This window comes from Coenobita brevimanus, chromosome 95 (genome assembly GCF_032717465.1).
Source record: "Coenobita brevimanus isolate Jiangsu-jjx chromosome 95, ASM3271746v2, whole genome shotgun sequence".
NCBI classification, from domain to species: domain Eukaryota; kingdom Metazoa; phylum Arthropoda; class Malacostraca; order Decapoda; family Coenobitidae; genus Coenobita; species Coenobita brevimanus.
The window spans coordinates 18,861,161-18,882,033 of NC_137048.1; positions in this window are offsets into that span (position 1 = coordinate 18,861,161).

Below are 20,873 nucleotides of genomic sequence, written 5' to 3' on the forward strand. Positions count from 1 at the left end.
TACTATCCAAGAAAAATGAACAATTAAAAATATGGTAACTCATGACCCTGTCTTGGCAAGACGTTTGTTTACATTACTGTGCTTTCTTCATATTAACTCAGATGCCTACTCTTTCCTCTGACTATGCCTTATTGGTGCATCTAACTTTTGTGGTGGTCCAGAATATTGTGCAAAGGAAATTAAATATTTCCAAGAATCCAAGAGGCAAAGCAAAGATAGGGGTTAAGACAAGAATAAAACTTCACCGAACACCTCCGGATTCTATGAGTCTCCTTGCAATCTTTAAATTTCCTCCTTTTCTGGACTGTAGGACAAACAACCCTCCCCCTCTTATTTTTTCACTTGCCTTGGGGCCATAGGAGTCCCTGTTCTGAAAGCTCCAGCACACGGATAGCAGCTCATATTGCAGGTAGTCCAGATCATAGTCAAGTAGTGACAGTGAGGGCTCTTGAATGATAATAGTACATGTGACTGTGCCTAGGCATCGGCTGTCTGAGAATATTCCATCTTCTTCACTGGAGATAAGGTTCCTGTAGCATAGGCAATAAGTCAGTTATGCTTTCAGAGCAGGTAACAGTTGAAGGCATAAAGAGGGTAGAGAGATTATTCAGTTCTCTACTGAATCTATCAGATACTGAATTTGTGACATTTAAAAAGTGAATCTGATAAGTCAAAATCAAAGGGAGAAAAACAGAAAAAGGAAGAAGTTATTAAACCTACTTGAAGAAAAGCCTTGTCCCCCGAGAATGAGAGGCCTATCGAAAGTACACAAGGAGGACATTCCAATGAGGCCAATAACATCTGGCATTGGAAGCACCCCCGACAAGCTGTCTAAGAGGCCAGTGAAGCCCCGTCTAACTCACTCGATACCATTAGTGATGAGCATCTAATAAATTCAACAGACTTAATCGAAAAACTCAAAGACGTGGACATCAGCAAAAAAAAAAAAAAAAAAAAAAAAGAAAGAAAGAAAAGAAAAGAAAAGAAAGAAAAAAATGTATGGCAAGTTTCGACGTACTTCACCAACAAGCCAATATAGGGGACCATGAAGGCAGTATGAAGAGTAGTGAAGTTCATCGATGACGTGCTGCCGTTACCAAGATCTGACTACATCGAACTAATACTACTGTTTGTAAATTTCAGACCACTTACTTTCATTGGAGAGGTGTTATTGCAACACAATGGTCTAGCCACGGGTTTCTCTATTTCTGCCGTCATGGTTTGCCTATAAACAGAAGCATTAAAGGTTGGCTGCTGTAGGAGAATGATAGGTAGAGGTGCAACTTGGTACAGATTTATGGACGATGTCTTTGTAATTATGCCAAAGGACACCAATATTTTAAATAACATGATAATGTTGAACCACGCAAATAATGGCATACAATTCACAGTAGAAGAAAAGAAAGAGAAAAAAATCCCATTTTTTGATACTATAATGTGGAGATCATACGAAGGAGCTAAATACTCAGTGTATCGTAAACCAACCATCAAAGATGATTTTGCCCACTATCTCTCTGCACACAACGAAAGGACCAAGTATGGATTTGTTACTGAAGTTTACCTAAGGACATAAAGAATTTGCAGTAATGGGTTCATAAAGGATAAGACTGGATACAGAAATGCAGCCTTTAAGAAGCTATACTATCTAGTAGGCGTGTTGTTAAAACTAAATAAGAAAGCAATTGATATCATTAAAAAGAAAAGAGATAATGACTGTTCAATCAAAAGATGAAAATACGGGGTATGTATCTGTCCCCATCTCAGATAAAGCGGCGGGTATCAACAAGTACTTGCAGAAAGCGGGCCTTAGGATCGTAGCATCCTAAAAATAATAGCAGTTTGTTTTCAAAAGTTAAATAAAAAACTAGAAGAGTGTAGTATCCAGCATACCGTGCAGTGGATGTTCGAAAACGTACATAGGAGAAACAGGACGAGGACTGGATACAAAGATAGCAGAACACAAAGCAGATGTACGGTGTCACAGAGTATCCAATTCTCAAGTGTTGCACATAGATCAGCACAATCATTTGCCCGAGTGGGAAGAAGCTCAGTCATTGAGTAAGATCTGTACAAACAAACAAGGAAAATGTTGGAAACAGCTCACATTTGTGTAAAAAAAAACGTAACTAACCACAGGAAGAAAGTTTTCAGCATATGTAGGTATGCGTCAAACGTAGCAGTAATGTCGCAATCAGGGGAGGGGTAGGTCGACGGAATTTTCTAAGAAGTCGCCAATCGGGCTCAGACACGAGAAGGGGGCGGGAATTTCCAGGAGTTAAAATGTCTCGTCTCTTTTACTTCTTGTTGAAACACTTTGAAGATAGGTTCTGCGTTGCCTGAAACATTAAAGAATATAAGAAATTCACGCTCTAATCTGTGTCTCTCTCATTCAACATTTTCACTTGTCGCAATGGATCATCCACCAACTCTCTTGTTCTGACTGATATTAAAGCCAGCCATAGTTCAGCCCCTCACCCATTTTTCAGACACAGTCTCTACCACACAGAGAGCGAACAGGCGCAGGCAGCTATGAGCCACGGCAAACTGGCGTGAGCAAGTGCGGCAGCAGATTTTTATTTTTTATAATAGTATTTTTTTTCTAGTCACAGTAATGAATGTTGTGTTGTAGAGGATGTGAGTGAATTACCAGCAGTAGCATTTTGTGCCACTGCCCATGCTGATTGGTGCGAGAAAGTTTAATCGCCAGGTCTTCTGTGGACCCATGTGGACCTTTGTTCTCGCCCACACCCGCCCGCCGTCATTGTGTCCACGGCCATAGTCCTCATGTCATTACTGTCACCTATCATGGAGAGTGTCTCTCACTTCCTGACCCAAGACTGAAGCCTGGATAGATGTAAACTGCCATGGACCCTACTGTTTGCAAAACGAAGACACCATTCCAATTAAAAATTGCCAGCATTTCCAGGGGAATGTTAGATTTTCTTCATAGAACTACAGAATGAGGACATATTTCTGTGCAAATTGCCATGGAGGCTGATGAACATACGAAAACATAGGATCTTTGTTGTGTGTTCGTATGGTTTGAACATTAATCCTATAACACTCCCCTCCCCCTTACATGCATACGAAAGGAACTCTCATAGAGGGAAACACCTGTGTCCACTAACTGTTCTAAAGGCTGAACAGTTTACTTTGTCCTGGTAAGTTCTCCTTCGTTAGATTACTCTCGAAATTGAATTACTCCATTTTTACCTAACCCTTAACCCTTTTATCTTTTTTTTTTCTTTAATAGTTCAGATTATACTGATTCGTCTTTTTTCAGTAATAATGAAATATGAACTTTTCCTGTGACCTTGACCATGCACTGAGCGTTCTAAAAATAAATCGAGTTATTCGTCTTACAACCTCAACCCGTCCACAAAGCTTACTCTACATTTGATAAAAACTGTTTATGGTGACCTTGTCACGTGACACTGACCTTTCACCTGTTGCTAAAAAAAAAAAAAAAAAAAAAAGGTTGGGCGATCCTTAACTCATCCACAAAATTTGATCCGGATGACATCAATATAGCTTTAGTTATTTTGGTCACATTCACACACACACACAGGTCGAAATTTACCTTGCTCTCTGGCCTTGGACTTAGATTGATTGTTCTTGCCTGACCCTTAACACTTCCACCAACTTTGATTCAATTCAGATAAAACATGTTTGAGTTAACCTTGTCCTGTGACCGTGGAATTTGGCCTTTCCCTGCGACTTTGAGCTTTGGCCAATTGCTCTCAGTATCAAATAATTTTATTCTTGCTTTATCCTCAACCCGTCATCAAAGTTTGGTGTGAGTGGGAGGAAAGCTTGTTCAATATTAGCCTGCCTTGTGACCTTGTCTTTTGGCCTGTTGATCTTAAAAACAAAATGTTTACTCCCGTTGTCGCTTCGCGAGCTTCTATGTGAAAATGAAACAAAAGTGTCTAGGGATTTCTGTTCAAGGAAATGTACCACGTCTGAAGAGAATGGCCACAAACGGTTTCTGGGCTACATGGAAGATAAAACAATCGACATCAATAATTTTCTGTAGTACCATCATAAACTGTGATTTAAGTAGATCAGTATCACGTGAAAATAGTATTGACAAAATATTAGGGACTAAGTGAACAACGTTGTGTTTGGATTCAGCCAAAAATAAGGAAAATAATAAGCAATTTCTCAAACACTGCAAAAGTGAACGGTCTTCAGTATCGTCTTTGTCTCATTTACGCCGAAATGATCGCATGGCAATTATTCTAAACTGGAATATCACCTAAAATGTAAACAACACCCTAAAAGAAAGTGAACAACCGAATTATGTTCATATGCACGCTGTTCAGACTGTAATTTCCGTACTTACATGATAACCGTTAGTTTTCATATTTCTCCAACCGGCTAGCGTATATGGAATATTCTACAACAGCCCTGCACCCTGAAAAAAAATTTCTACTGTTTTTTTTTTTTTTTCTTAATCAACATATTATGTCCACGGGGCGACAGACCTAGTTACAGGACAATGAGGCCAAGTATTAGGTAAACAGGAACTCATGTCTCGCAGAGCAAGTTGTTTTGTTACATAGATATATTGGAGTTTACAGTACGGGAGTTAGTATCCTCCAAAGTATTATGTACGGAAGAACTCATGTCACTCTGGGCATGCTGATTTGTTACATAGATATATTGGCGTAAACAATACAAGAGTAAGTATCCACCAAAGTATTATGTGCAGAGGGACTCATGTTTTGTAGGGCACACTGTTGTGTTACAAAGATATATTGGAGTTTACAAGAGAGAAGCTAGTATCCACCAATGCATTATGTACAGAGGAACCCGTGTCTCACAGGGCATGTTGTCTTGTTACATAGAAATATAGGAGTTTATAGTACAGGAGTTAGCATCCACCAAAGTATTATGTACAGAGGAACTCGTTTCACGCAGGACATTTGTTCTGTCACATAGAATACAGGAGTATACAAGACAGGAGGTAGCATCCACCGAAGTATTATGTAGAGGAACTCATGTCACACAGGGCACACTGTTTTGTTATATAGATGGATCAGAGTTTACAATTCAAGAGTTAGCAACCACCAAAGTGTGGATATTGCAAGAGAATGATAGTTAAATGATTGTCGGTGAGTAGATATTTACATACATCAGTCAGTGACTGACATTGAGGCAATAGGTCCCTGACTGAGGGACACTCAAGGAAGTAATGCTGAAGGTTGTTGGCATTAGGACAGTCACATAATTTGCAAGAGGAGAAGTGAGGCATGTCCCCTGCCTCAGACACTTGCCAGACAGGGCGAAATCCTAACCTAAGTCGAGCAGACACAACATTGTGCCTGCAAACCATAAGGCCATGTCGAGGATACTTAGGAGGAGATAGACGGAAGTGGTCGTAGTGTTTCATGTACACATTCTGAGTCTGCTCAGCATTCCTGCGGTAGAGTGTAGGGAGAACAGCGGTTGACTGTTTCTTCATTTTGTAGAAAGAGGCAGTCCACAGGCAATTTTCTCGAGGAGGTCAGCAGTGCCACTGGATGCTATTCAAACATGTGAAGGAATCCACAAGAACCATATGGTAAGAGAAATTTCATGAGCTGAACCTAACTGGCATAAAATTTGTTGACCTAAGCAGCAGCATGTGGGTTTTGGAGATGAGATTTCTTGAAAGGCAGATTGAAAATCACAGATAACTACACCATTCAGTCTTCACTGTGAGAGGAGACTAACTGCATGCAATAGTCCCTGTAGCTCACAGTATGTAGAGCTAGACAAGTTCGGTAGTCTGTGGCCAACCCAGCCTCCCTCTGGTGGGTCCAAATCAGATGAGTAGATGGCACATCCAGCACTCACATTTGCTTGCAAGGAACCGTCGATATAGAGATGGTGTGTGGCGGGAACTGAGGAAGATACTCTGGCGATGGTCTCCAAAGATAGTTTTTTCAGGAGATGTGGCAGGTCTGCCTTGGAAGTAGGCAGGCTTTAAGATGAGGAATCCTCCAGGGAGGGGGACCATGATCCACTTCTGCCACAGGGAGATTAATATCAAGTCTTTGGAGGATGGAACAGGCTGTATTAACCCTTTAACCGCGGGCATTGTTTTGCCCCGACTGGCCTCTCCCGTGGGGGTTTCAGCCAAAATGTAAACAAACTTTAAACCTTTATAACTCTGCACAGAATAAATCTAGAGCAAAAAAAAAGGTACCATTAGAAAGTACTAACCTTCGGCTTTGCAATGATGTAGGTTCCATGATTTTGTTGACTATCACTGGATGGGCAGTGCCGTTAGAAGTGAGCGATCTAAAATCACTATTATTCGCTCACACACCATTACCTTCGGTCACACACCATTACCAAATGCCAACCTCATTCTGATAATAATACTATAAACATATATGAACACTGCACATATGATAAACACCCACCCTGTGTTCACTGAGGCAGGTAAAAGGCTCTGTAATTGCCCGCACTTCACTGCCACATCAGCGGTGTTGTAATCACTATTTTTCGCTCACACACCACTACCAAATGCCAACCTCATTCTGATAATAATACTATAAACATATATGAACACTGCACATACGATAAACACCCACTCTGTGTTCACTGAGGCAGGTAAAAGGCAATGTAATTGCCTGCACTTCACTGCCACATCAGCGGCGTTGTCACTCACACAGCTGGACAGATACTGATGCGTGTTGGTCAGGGGTGGGGTGGGGGGCCTGGGGGGTGGGAGGAGGGAGGTGGGGGTCGGCTGGAGTGAAAGAACTTAATAGCTACTCTCCCTTGAAACAATTGGCACACGGAAAAAACGCGGGGTATTCAAAATATTCACAAACATTCGAGAATGACACCCGCGGTTTGGTCCAGTTTTTGCAATGTCATTCTGAGATGACACCCGTGGTTAAAGGGTTAACGAGAGTGCAGAGGCAGTGCCGAAGTGAAGGTCGAGGTGCAACAGGGTCAAGCGATGTTCTGATGACACAAGAATAATGAGGGGGCAACATTGCGAGAACAAAGGCATTTGACGCTGAAGTAAGAGACATTGGCATATATTGTTTCAACAAAATGGGGATGGAAGATGGAGTTCAGTTTGCACGTTCACTATTTTAGTGGAAAGAGGACAGCCCAGAATGTACAAACGCTCAAAGAAGTGATGACCCGATTCCCAGTACCTTTCGCTCAGAAAATGGTATCTGGCAACTGTCACGGCCTAATTATATTTCCTATATTGCACACAGGAAAGAGCAGTATTTAGGTAAACAACACCAAAAATCAATATATAAGCATTTTTATCTTGTATATCTCACATTACGGAAGAGGAAACTACAATATATTAAAGTTGAGGCTTAGTAGTACGAAAGAATATAAAACGCACATCCTATCGCTCAACAGTTTCAGGGTTAAAATGCAGAGAAACTCTCGTAATACTTATTTCACGTCCTGAATAAACAATACTGAAGCAAAAATGTCCCATAAAATAAATCACACAGATAAAGGTAATGTCGAAATCACGAACGCCATCAGCTCAGAAAAGAAAACATCTAAAAATATTATCCACATTTAATTCTCTATGTGGGATGATGTTTATGCGGGAGAATTCGTGAGCAGTGTTGCCACTTGTGGTACAACTGTATGAAAATGGTACATTTTTAGACTTGCGGTACTATGACCCTACATTTAAAAAATGCCATTTTTGGTACAATTTCCATCAAGCAATACAATTTTCCTGTTTGGCGGTACAATTTGAAGTTTTGCTTCAATTATTATATTGGAAAAATAAATTTAGTCTAAAGTTATAGTTTATAACAATAATTAGCACAATTAGCTACAAGAAAAATGCTCTCTCCAAGTCAAACTCATTAGTGAGTTTCCCAGGGAAAGCCATAGTAATGTGTGGACAGGCTTCATCCTGGCTTTGTTTATACTTTGCATGGTATAACGAAGTGTTTTCTTTTTTCCCCCCCCCATCCTGCAACTAAAGGCGGCACCAATGATAGGCTGGGCGGGGCTGGCAGCGCGAACTGATACGGTACTGTATCGTACTTGTTACTGCCTGGCTGGTAAAACCTTACTTATTTTAGCTCACAGAGTGTCAGAAAGAGTGAGAGCAGCAGTTGTTCTTCACTGAATTCACTTCACTCACTTCAGTGAGTTCCTCACTCCTTACAGGATGCCATAAACGATGAGTAGAGAAATCTTCCTTTCCACACAAACAGTACAAAAGAAAGGTCTGATCCAGTAAAATTTTGGTATAAAGTTAGAGACTTGGAATATGCTGACAAATCTCAAATGTTTCCTTGCCTCTCAGAATTCATGCCTGCTTTACTTGTTCATCCTTATTCAGCAGCAACTGTTGAACAGATATTTTCTCAAGTTAATTTGATCAAGACATACTGTATGAGAAATCGGCTAAATGCAGAATCTCTCAATGGCATAATGCTGACAAAAATGAATGGGGGTTCTAGACTTAACTGCTATGAGTGGGAACCAAATTTGAAAATGCTGAAATATGCATCCCAGTTTAAAACTGTTGAAAAAGAAAGAGAAAATAAATAGATTATAGGTGATAGTTCAACCAAAGGTCTGTCACGACCGGGACAAATCACACAGAACAATCGCTAACACATACATTCCCCCCAGTCATCCCCCACAGTTCCACACAATTACCCTCCACAGACACACCACATCACTAACATACCCAACATCATCCTGGGTGGTGATTTCAACGCCAAGTCGTTGGTCTGGCATGTCAACAATTCTGACACAGACAGAGGGCTGGACCTACAATCCCAGACAGATCATCTTTTCATACTGAACAATTCTGATCAACATATCCACATCCCACACCGAGCTCTCTTCCTCCCATCATCCCTAGACATCACCTTCTGCTCCCCAAACCTCGCCCCCACTACATCCTGGAGAGGGGTCAAAACCCTAGGTTCTGATCATCTCCCAATCATCATCACTACCAAAACCAGAATCACCCCAGCTGGCCACAGACACACATACACTAATTATAAGAGAGCCAACTGGGTGGCCTTTGCAACTGAAACAGAACATTTCGAAACACTAAAACAGTACACCCATCGCAAACATCAACACTGCTGTGCACACTTTCAATTCAAATATGCAGAACGCAGACACAAGACACATCCTTAGAGGCAAAAGCAAGAGACAACCCCAACTTCACAGCAGAAATTTAAGGCCTCATCAGTCAATGGGACACACTGCGACACTCCCCAACACCCCATACAAAAGACACCGTACAACAAATACAAGAACTCAACACTCAGATAAGCAATAAAATATCAGAACAGCAAACACTTAACTGGAATAATTATCTCCAAACACTTGACCACAAAACAAACACCAGCAAACCCTACAGAACACTAAACAGCATCACACTCTCCAGCAAGAACACTACACACTCACATGCCACCATCACAACAACAGACACCATACCTTTAAACAAACAACAAGCAAACACTCTCATCAATCATTTTTCACAAGTCAGCCATCTATAACCCTCATCCCGATGACCGACGTAAGAAACAGTTCCCCACAGACCCAGACTACGCACCTTTCACTCACAACCAGACAAAGTACATCATTAGCAACCTTAAGCACTCATCTGGCTGTGGACCAAACAACATAAGCAACATTCACCTTAACCCTTAGCCGCGGGGGGGGGGGGTTCCCTGCCGCAACACACTCCTCCCTGCGGCCGATTTCCGAGATATTGGAAAAAATACCATTACTTCAAACCCTTATATCTGCCAAACTATAATAGCTTGAGAATTCAATGAAAGTTCATAAGACTCACCAACTCTTCCTCTTTCCAATGAAGGTATCCCAAGGTCTCTAGGTGGTTCCGTCGATGAGTAAGGATGAGTTGAAGACGAGTGGTTTTTCATGCTTTGGCGCGCGGCTCCAAGTGCGGGCCACTGGCCATGGCATTGGCCCAGCCGGCTAGCGTTGGCAGCACTGATTGGAGTGGTGATTGTAACACTGCCGGAGCGTCCTTGGAAAGCGGAATATTCCACTCGTTTTTTCTACTCCTCCTTACTCACCACAGCGAAAATGAGTCATCACCAGGTTCATGTAGCTCACCCAAGGATTTACTGCCCACACCACCATGCCACTAAGCCCCGTAGGTGTGTAGGAAAAGAAATATCTTGTTTTTCTGTACTCACTTTTTCCGTAAATAATCCTATTTCTCCTTTACTAAGACACTTAGAAATGCACTTTACATCACGATTACGGGTAATTGCACTTTGACAAGTAAATGCTGTTGCTCTTTCACGCATTATTGTAGAGTATGAGGTAATTATTTGTACTGTAAATCAGACTGCTTTTTACTAATCAGGGTTATAGTGAAAATCATATAAATGTTTCACACAAGTAACATTATTTGTATTTCAAATCACAGATACACTGATGCTCATATTTGGCACAATCCTCCTGAGTATTGAGTGAAATAATTTAGGTATACCGAAGCAGGTATTGTTCATTGTGGCCCGCTCACAAGTGGTTTTCTTTCAGGTAACAGGTAGGCAAACAAGGTATATCCAATAATTTTCTAACCAATATCCAATAAAAAGTATCAAATCCTGTACTGCACTTACTATAAATCACTTATATGCACTTGTAGAACTTATAAAAAACTTATATCTTAGCACTTCCTATAATTCACTTACAATATCACACATTTCACTCATTTATGAAAATACACAAACTTCTGCACTGCTGTACACTATTTACACCTCCCCACACACCTGCTCAGTACTCATACCACTCCCGAAGGGCCAGGTTGTGGAGATTCTGCCCTTGAAGTGGTAGGTTGAGGTGTGGGGGAGTGCAAGCAGGCGGCAAGAGTGTGGGGGAAACAGCTCTGCGGCGTTTTTTTCCGCAGATGACTGCCAGGTCCGTGTCACTTTTCCGATGTCCTGGGTCATCTTGCACCTCCTCATCGCCGAAATCATCACTCTCGTAGACTGTCCCATCCTCCTGGAGAAGATGGGGAGCCCTCTCTGGCGTCGGAGAGCGAGTAGGGGTTGGAGGGCGAGAGAGCTCTCTCTCCACGTGGTAGCTTTTTTTTTCTCCTCAGAGGACGTACTCGTGCTGAGTATACGAGAGGAGACAGTATCGTCAAGGGCACGTCCTATGGCACTATCACTAAGCCCTTTACCTGACAATAAGAGCTGAACTTTCGCGGGGATTGATGAAGATGACGTGGCTCCTCTCACTACCACTACCGAGTACAAACTGAACAGCACAACCGCAGGGTACCTGGGGGTCCTACCTACCCCATAGGTATCACAGACTTAAACAGTGGCGGGAAGGTGAGTACGGTATATCAAGTCAACCGGCGGCCCTCCACACCCTGAATCCTGTCGTGCATACATGTCAGCCGGCGGATAGGGGTTAAACACCTTGGACCACAAGGCATATAAGCAACTCACCAACATATCAAACTACAGCTATTCACACAACATAATACCCAACATCTGGAAGCATGGCATAATCATCACTATCCCTAAACCCAACCAAGACCCCACGTTACCTTCCTCACACCGCCCCATCACACCTCTCTGCACCCCCTCTAAAGTCATTGAACGACTGGTACTACAACTAGTCACACCTCACATTCCCCTAGCCCAATCACAACATGGCTTTAGGCCACTACACTCCACAAACACCCTTCTTACAGACCTTATGCAGAGAGTTTTTGATGGCATGAATTCAGCTAAGCCACCACACAGAACACTCCTAGTCACACTAGATATCAACAAAGCTTTTGATGCCATCCCTCGCCACAACCTCACAAACAAAATACTCAACACAAACATGCACAATAACACAAAAAGATGGTTGGCAAACTACTGAGCAGACAGATGTGCGCACATGACATTTGCCAGTCAGTCTTTTAACATCAGAAACTTCACAAATGGCGTCCCCCAATGATCTGTTTTGTCCCCTACACTCTTCAGCCTATACATGCACGACATACCCACACCCCAGACACCACAGATACACATAGCTTCCTATGCAGATGATATAACATTTACATGTACGCACCAAACTGCAAACACAGATGCACACATCCTCCAACTTTACCTCAACACATTACACGAATGGTTCACCACAAACAGGCTCAAAATAGCCCCAGCCAAATCTACAGTGACCCTTCTCACAAATTACAGTCACATCCCACACCTCACCATAAACAGCACTCCCCTACAACACACACACACACAAAGAAAATCCTTGGTGTAACATACAGTACATCAATCTCATTTAAACAACACATCCCAAACATTAAAAATAAAATAACACCAAGACTCAATGCCTTGCGGTTACTTGCCCATACAACATTCGGACACAGCAAAGAAACCACTACCACAGTATACAAACAATACATACGTTCAGTGATGAATTATGCAAGCCCTGCCTGGCTCCTAACCTCACCAAAACACACTACAACACTCTACAGACCATACAGAACAAGGCCTTAAAAATAATCACAGGCTGCACAGCTACTACACCCACAGACCACCTACATCAAGAAACCATAGTCCTCAATGTCAAGGATCACGTAGACATGAGAGGCGCCCAGATTCTTGCTGCAGCTTCCACAAACCCGCAACATCCACTACATTACATGGCAGCACATCCACCCACACCAAGGAACATCAAAACAACACCCAGCACACGATATCACACACAAATACTGTCATCTCTCACCCCTTGCCCACCTCAGACCAGCTTCCAGAAGCATATCCACACTCATATCACTCGCTGCTCCATTCAGTCACTTAAAAGACAACACAGCTGCATGCACGGCCTCCTGACATCCACCCTTCTGAATCCTATCTCCCTCGTGAAAACAGGGTCCATCTGGCCAGGCTGGGATGTGGGCACCATCCAGCCCTCTTAAGTACCACAGGAGGCTGGATGACTCCGTCGCTGATGTCTGTCCAGGATGTAACACAGCACCCCATACTATTAAGCACATTATGGAAGACTGCATTGCACACAATCACCTACACCAATAACACAACACGCACTCTTTGAGAGCTCTGTGGGAAAGCCCAGTCTTGGCCATGGCCTTCCTCAGGGACTCGGGGCTGTTCGGCCAGAATGTCTAGGGAACAACAACAACAACAACAACAACAACAACTACTACTACTACTACTACTACTACTATTACTACCACCGGGACTGACGAGGGGCTGCCAGGGGCGAGGAAGGAGCGTGTCTGTGTTAGATCGTTCATGACCGGGCAGATTGGTTTGCAAAAATACGCCTAAGTTTGTCTTTCATCACGTTTCGTTTGTTTGTTTTTTATACATATAAGGTGTGAGGGTTGTTTGTTTGTATAAACATTCAAATGTGTGATGCTGTTTTGGGGAAAAAATAAATGAAATAAATGATTTAGCAATAAGCATCTGAGTGTTCATTATTAATAATATTTCTAAGGAAGGTATTATGCATAGATAATTTGGTGGAAGGTATCATAATTATTTTCAGCCAATTTTATCAATTTGTTTACAGGTCTGTTGCTGCGGCAATTTAGGGAAATTCTTTCATACTGCTCAGGATTGGCTGCACTTGATTATATCAGTCGATGTGCTCCCCGTTTACTCGCTGACTTCCAAGCTTTTACTTATTTTTGTATTTGCTATCATTTGTTTCTTTCACAAGAAAGTGGTACATTTTGTGGTACATTTTAAATTAGCGATACAAACAGTACATTTTCAGTCAAACTTGCGGTACAAAAATTTTTCCCGAGGTGGCAACATTACCCGTGAGTGTTATATTAAGATGGATTGTCAACACGATACTATTGCTTGTCAGTGCAAGCAGATTATTGTTCTTTATTTAGCGGATACTCCAGCAAGACAGATATCCCGGTAACTTAACATCGAGGAGGACAGTTAACGGACAGATAAGTGATATAGAGAGAAGTAGAACAGAAAATTTGCCACCTGGAGCCTCTTTTAGCACAACACAAGACCAAGACAGACACAAAATTGCATGTCCCCAAGAACAACCCCTAACAACCTGTGCTGCTGTCAAGAAGCAAATTAATCTGCCGGTATTCAGTTGAGTATTCAGTTAGCGAAACCAATGCAATTATTGGGGGAAAATTGGTCAGTTTTTCACCCGATGATAATCCAACATGTAAATAATACGTAGACCAGTTTCATGAAAGAAGTAAACAGGGAGAGGGTGATAGTCGAAAGCAAGCGTGCGACAATGAAGAGAACTTCAGACGAAAAGGATTGTATAAAAGGGAGGAGGGGATCGTGACGAAGACTGAGACATTCACTCACTCCCATGACATGACACTGACTAACGTAAGGCCTTCCGGGCAGTGTTGCCAAAGGAAAGCTATAGAAATGCTGGACAAGACTTAGAAAGAACGCCAGATACACAGAAAATATTTAAATTTTTACCAGCTAGATACCTTTTAAAACCTTTAAATTTCGAAGGAAATTGTTACATTGGTAACACTGCTGGCATGCATCATGACGACGAGTGGAAAAGTGGCAGATGTCATTTTTTACTTAATTATTGTTATTGGCCTAATAAGAAATAAATGCTAAACTTAAATAATATTTTTGCAAGATTAGTTTTTTTTACACTATAAATAATATCTGCAGGGAAGACAAAAATTGTTTCCATCTCCTAACTCTCATTCAAGTGAACGTTGCCAGACCCAGGGAGTGTGTCTGGAAATTAAAGAAAGCAAGTCATCACTTACTTGGGCGATCGTACACAATGCTTTATTCTAAAAATTTTTGTTGAGTTCCAAGGACGTCTTCGGAAGTTGACCGAGAGTAGGTGAGAGGTAATCAATATGTTGACAACTGACTATATGAATACAATATAGATAACAGTGAGAGAGATTACTGCAGCACCGTTGGTGAGCCAACTGAAGGGAATTAAATGCCGTTGCAGCTGATATAGGAGGTCTCAGACGATGAGATGAATACGTTGTCTTACAGGTATGGCTGGGGTATTCCGTTCAGGTCCACCAAGGTAAAGGTACTGCTTGCACAGGGGGATGTCACTACAGTATTTCTTACAGTGAATTCTGGAAGTGTTCCAGGGTTGCGGGGAGGGAAGATTCTACTTTTTTCTGGGAAAAGGTTGAGGCCACATGTAAAAGATGACTGCTAGAATGACTGAAGGAAGCAATGAAGACCTTCTGGAAAGCTGGAGTGAATGCAAATATCATCAGCCTAACAGGTAACAGTGGTTTCGGGAATGTTAGGAAGAAAAGAGAGAGAGAGAGAATAACAGATGCATATGGACATTAACAGTAAACAGGTTTAGAACTCCACCTTGCAGAATGCCGAGTTCAAAGGCCTTGGAGGAGCTACATATACCCTTAAAAAGTCAAGCAAGGTTCTGTTACGGAGATAACCCCGTATCAGTCGCAAGAGGTTTCCTTGGATACCAAATTCCACCAGCTGATCGAGGATGATATCTCTGTTTGCAGCATCAATGGCACTTTTATTATCAATGAATGCTACAACACTGATGGGGCAGAAGAGGTGACGGGAGTCTCAAGGAATAGCCTGAAATCCATTTTCTCTCCTAGGCCTTGGTAGCTGGTTGCACATCTTTCTGCCTCACACATCAGAGGGCATCAGGCTGCCCTCCTTAAACAACACACACATCCACATTATATCACATTACCTTAACTCAGCTATCCTCTCTCCATAAAACACCGATCTTGCCATTACATATCATACACATTCCACAACACATCTCTGCCCCCCTCCCCCAAAAAAAAGAACCATGGCTACTGCTATACTGGGAATTAGTGAAGTGGTTTCTCGGATGACCGCCAACAGCAGGGCTGGGTCATCTGCATAAGGCCATCCCGGTCGTCATCAAGCGACTGTGCCACCTTCAGTGTTGCGGCACTCCAAAACTGCTCGTCAGTGCAGTAAAATTTTCTTCTGTAATATTCGAGGACTTCACTCCAAGATCAACTCTATTCACAATTTCCTTCAGTTTGAATCCCCAGATCTGCTATTATTGACAGAGACTCAAGTAAGCTTCACCTCCGATTTAGCAAGATTTAATTTTCTTGGTTATATCTTGATTCCAAATTTCAGACCCAAAGGAGGCGTATGTTGCCTTGCTAAATCAGAAATTGCCCCTGAGGAGATTAGTAAATTTAATTGTCCTTATTTCGACTATTCCATATACAAAGTAAAATAATTTGGTAAAATCATTTCAGTTGTGTTTCGTTACCCTAATGTCCCTCCAGAACCCAGTTTATTTGACTCTGTCTTCACAACTAAATGTTCTCAACATTAATACTGCATCAGAAATTGCTATCCTGGGTGATTTTAATGTCCATAATGTAGAATGGCTTACTTATTCAACCAGAAATGATGACTCTGTTCTTGAATATGAGCTATTTGCAGACTCAATCTCTCCCAGTTTGTCAATCAACCTACCTGTGTACCAGACACCCCCGATCAAAATCACAACGTATTGGACTTGTTTCTAACAACCAATTCACATAATTATAGTGTCAAAGTGAAGTCCCCCCTCGGATCCTCGGATCATTATCTGATACCAGCCATCAGTTCAACACCTACCACACCCTCGTGCTCTGAATCTGTCGTGGTGACTAAATGGCACTACGACAGGGCAGACTGGGAGGGTCTCCAAAAAATTTTAATGGATGTTCCTTGGACCTCCTTTTTCTCTCAAGATGCAAATTCCACATAGGGGGAGGCGGTGGCTCAATCGGTAGAGAGGTGGCCTGCGGTCCTACCGGACCCAGGTTCAAATCCCTGCTGGGACAGGAAATTGTTTAAGGATTTGAATTTCATGTAAAGCAGACTTTACCGATCTACCAGAAGACCCGCCGACATGTTGTAAAAATACCCCCACAAATACCGGTACACCAGTCCTGTATGAGACAGCCCTAGCATGTATTCAATATAGATGGTGGGTGTTAGCACCGAAGTGGTGACATGTAGAGGTGCATGATAGTTAGGACTACTGGGCCTTGGGAGCAGCTGCGAAGCCTATGCGCAGAGTCGAGCACAAAAAAAAAAAAAAAAAAAAAAAAAAAACGTGAATTTCATTAAAGTCGGCATGGAAACATTCATTCCCCATCTTAGTTACAGAAAAAGCTGTTTGAACATAAAACAATAGCCAAACAAAACATAATACAATAGCCTATAACACTTATACAAGGACCAAAACTAAAGAAGCCTTTAAATATTATAGAAATATCAGAAACCATAACAAAACTATTATCTGTCTATCTGTCTATTGCCAGAAACCTTATTCCCGTAAGGGGTGGCCACAAACTATTCGCTTCCATGTCACCCTGTCCCCCACCATTTCATTGCCCAGCTCCCAGCTCACACCCCACTCTCTCATATACCTCTCCACCCTATTCCTCCATCTCATCCTTGGCCTCCCCATTCCTCTCCCCCCATCCACATCACTCACATACACTCTTCTCATCAGTCTCTCACTCTCCATCCTCTTCACATGCCCAAACCACCTCAATGTGTTTCTCCTAACGTTTCTCATCACATCCACATCCACACAACAACTTCACTTCCTCATTTGTCAGTCTGTCTCTCCATGTGACTCCACATGCTCCTCTCAGATAACTCATTTCCACTTATCTCACCCTTGACTTCTGTCCCTCCAACAAGGTCCAAGCTTCACTTCCATAAATTACATTTGGTATCACAATACTGTCATGTAGTAGCTTTTTCACTTCCATGCTCACTTCCCTGTTTCTTGTCACTACTTTCAAGGAACCAGCAACTTTTCTTCCTTGCTGTACCCTTTCAAGCAACTTCACCCTCTAAACTTCCATCCTTACTCATCCCACTACCCAAGTACTTAAATGCACTCACATTTCCTTTTCCACCTCATCCAACCTTACTGTTTCATTCACTGCCTTCACTTCTCTCGAAGACCATAACTTTACTCTTCCCTACATTCACCTTTAGATTCCGTTTCTTATACACTCTCCCAAACTCATCCACCAAGCCTTGCAGCTCTTCTGCGTCTTCACTTAATAACACAGTAATATCTTCAAACAACAGTACAGGGGGTTACCAAAACTGCCCTCTCTCACTAGGGCCGTTCCAACATCATTGCCCGACCTTGTATCTCTTTTATTACCCCATCTATATACAGACTGAACAACCATGGAGACATGACACATCTTTGTTTCAATCCAACCTTCAAATAGAAAAATTCACTCAGTTCACTATCCACATGCACTGCAGCCATAGCACCCTCATACATACTCTTCACGGCCTGAAACAGCTTCCCATCTACTCCATATATTCTTAACCCCTAAATACCGCAATTCGACTTGGCTTGTCTGCCACTGGAGCCATAATCGGGGGTGTTTTTTCGACTTTCGGTAAGGGGTAAATCATTATGTTCTGGCTAAAGAGGAAGAATTTACACACCTGACAGTGCAATCGGAACCCCCGTAGGCCTAATGGTTACTGCACAATCGAGGGTCAAAATTGAAGAAAAAAAAGTTACCCCCCAAAATTTTTGAAAGCCCCCATAGTTTTGATAACTAACTATTTCTGTTACTGAAATAGGTCAGTGCAATATCATATGTCACACCAAGGCCGAGAACAGGTGTTTTGGGGTGTGGGGAGATTACTTGCTTTTGGGGAGATAAAGTACCCTGTGGGGAGAAGGTTTGTAGGTATGGAGGTTGGATAAAACCACATTTTATCATCAAAGTAGAACACTTTAGTTTGTTCTTGACCAACTACTATGAAAACAGATGTGTACGTACGTGTAGGGAGATAAAATTCGATAGGGGAGAAGGCCCACAACGAGTACACTGAACCTGGGAGATCATTTACGGTAACAACCAATTTGGCTAGTTGAAACAAACAAAATCTATGTGATTTAGCATATCAACCATGCAAGCACGTGTGTTTGCAGGTATGGGGAGATAATTCATGTATGGGGAGTAATAGATGTATTGAAGTGGAGGGGTGGTGGTGGGGGGAGGGGGCTGGGTGGTGGTGGGGGGCTGGGGCTCAGATGCCTGTGATTGCATGTGCTTGCATGTATAGAATTGTATACAGAGAAGCATTTATAATGTTCAGGTACAAAAAGGCACAAGAAAAAAAATAAAACAACGAGGCAATACATATAAAGCACGTGTACATGTGTTGGGGGTGGGGGGAGTTGGGGAGGGGGGGCGTGGGGGAGGAAAGCAAGCCAAGCTGCGTGCTCGATATCACATGATGGTTTATTGGGGGTAGGAGGGTAGTATGGGGCTGAATGGGAGGGAGAGGGTAGGGTAGTAAGGGGTATACAAGGTAGGGGGGAAGGTGGTGGGGGCTGGAAGGGGATGGAATGAGCCTCATGGTTGGGGAAGGGGTAAACTTCGACTAACAACGTCCTACTGGGGCGTACAGAGGGGTGGGAGGGTCTTCAGAGAGGGTTATTACGTGACAGATGACGAAACATTCAGGCAATGTGTTGGCCGAGAGGGGGGTGACCCCCCCCTGCCCCCAGAGTGGCCGGATCACCCAACCCGAGGTCTGAGGGGTTATTTCTCATTGGCTTGAGGGGATATACGTCACAATCGGGGCGGAGCAATGGCAGTCAGTTTTTCACAAGGCGCCCTATATTGATGTAATTCGGCTGAGAGGGCTAAAGTGGTCAACACGTACATTGACGTGCTTCGGTATTTAGGGGTTAATATTTTCCACAGTCCTTATCTATCCATCCTGTCATATGCTTTCTCCAAATCCATGAAGACTGCATACAACTTCTTTCCATTCTCTAGAAACTTTTCAGCTAAAGATCTACGAATGAATATCTGAACGACACAACCTCTTCCCTTCCTAAAACCTCCCTGTTCTTCTCCAACTAATTCCTGTTATTTCCCTAACTCTGTTAATAAGTATCCTACCATATACTTTTCCTATTACCCTAAGAAGACAAATGCCCCTATGATTACCACACACTTCTTTTTCTCCTTTTCATTTGTACAGGGGAATAATTATACCTGACTTCCAATCCTCCGGGACTCTACCTTCCTCCCATGCCAATCTGCACATCTTCTACATCCACTCTGCTACTATCTCTGCTTCAGCATGGGGGAGGGATAGTTGTAGAATGGATAGATTATCAATCTGTCTATATCAAACTTTCTTCATAGACAAGCTAACAAACTACTAAACAACCCAAATGATAACAAAATATTCTGGTCTACCTTAATTCACTCAAATTTAACTTCACTACCACCTTTTCCATTCCACCGTTACAGTCCCCCAGTGGAAATCTAATAAGTGACCCACGTGGAAAAGCCATCCTTCTTGTTGATATTTTTTCATCAAACTCAATCCTAACTACAGAAAATCACAATATTCCTCTAGCTGATCTTGATTCCCTTCAAATAACCCCATTCATGATTCACACAAGATACGTACAAGCTGTATTACAGAACCTCTCAGTAGACAATGCTATTGGTCCATATACAATTCCTTCAATAGTACTTAAAAATTGCTTCCCAGTGTTGGTTCCTGTATTGGCAAAATTTTTCCGCATATGCATCTGTACCTCAAGTTTTCCAGCCTCTTGGAAAGAAGCAAATATCCATCCTGCTCCTAAAAACGGGGCCACTTGTGATCCATCAAACTAAACACCAGTCGCTATGACTTCCGTTCTCGATAATTTCTTTTAGATTCTAATAAACAAACACATAGTTAAGCACTTAGAAAACAATAAATTAATAATTGATCGGCATATGGTTTTAGACAAGAACGCTCAGATGTAGACATTTTTTGCTTCATTACCCATCAGATCAACAAGACAATACACTGACGTGGTGAAAC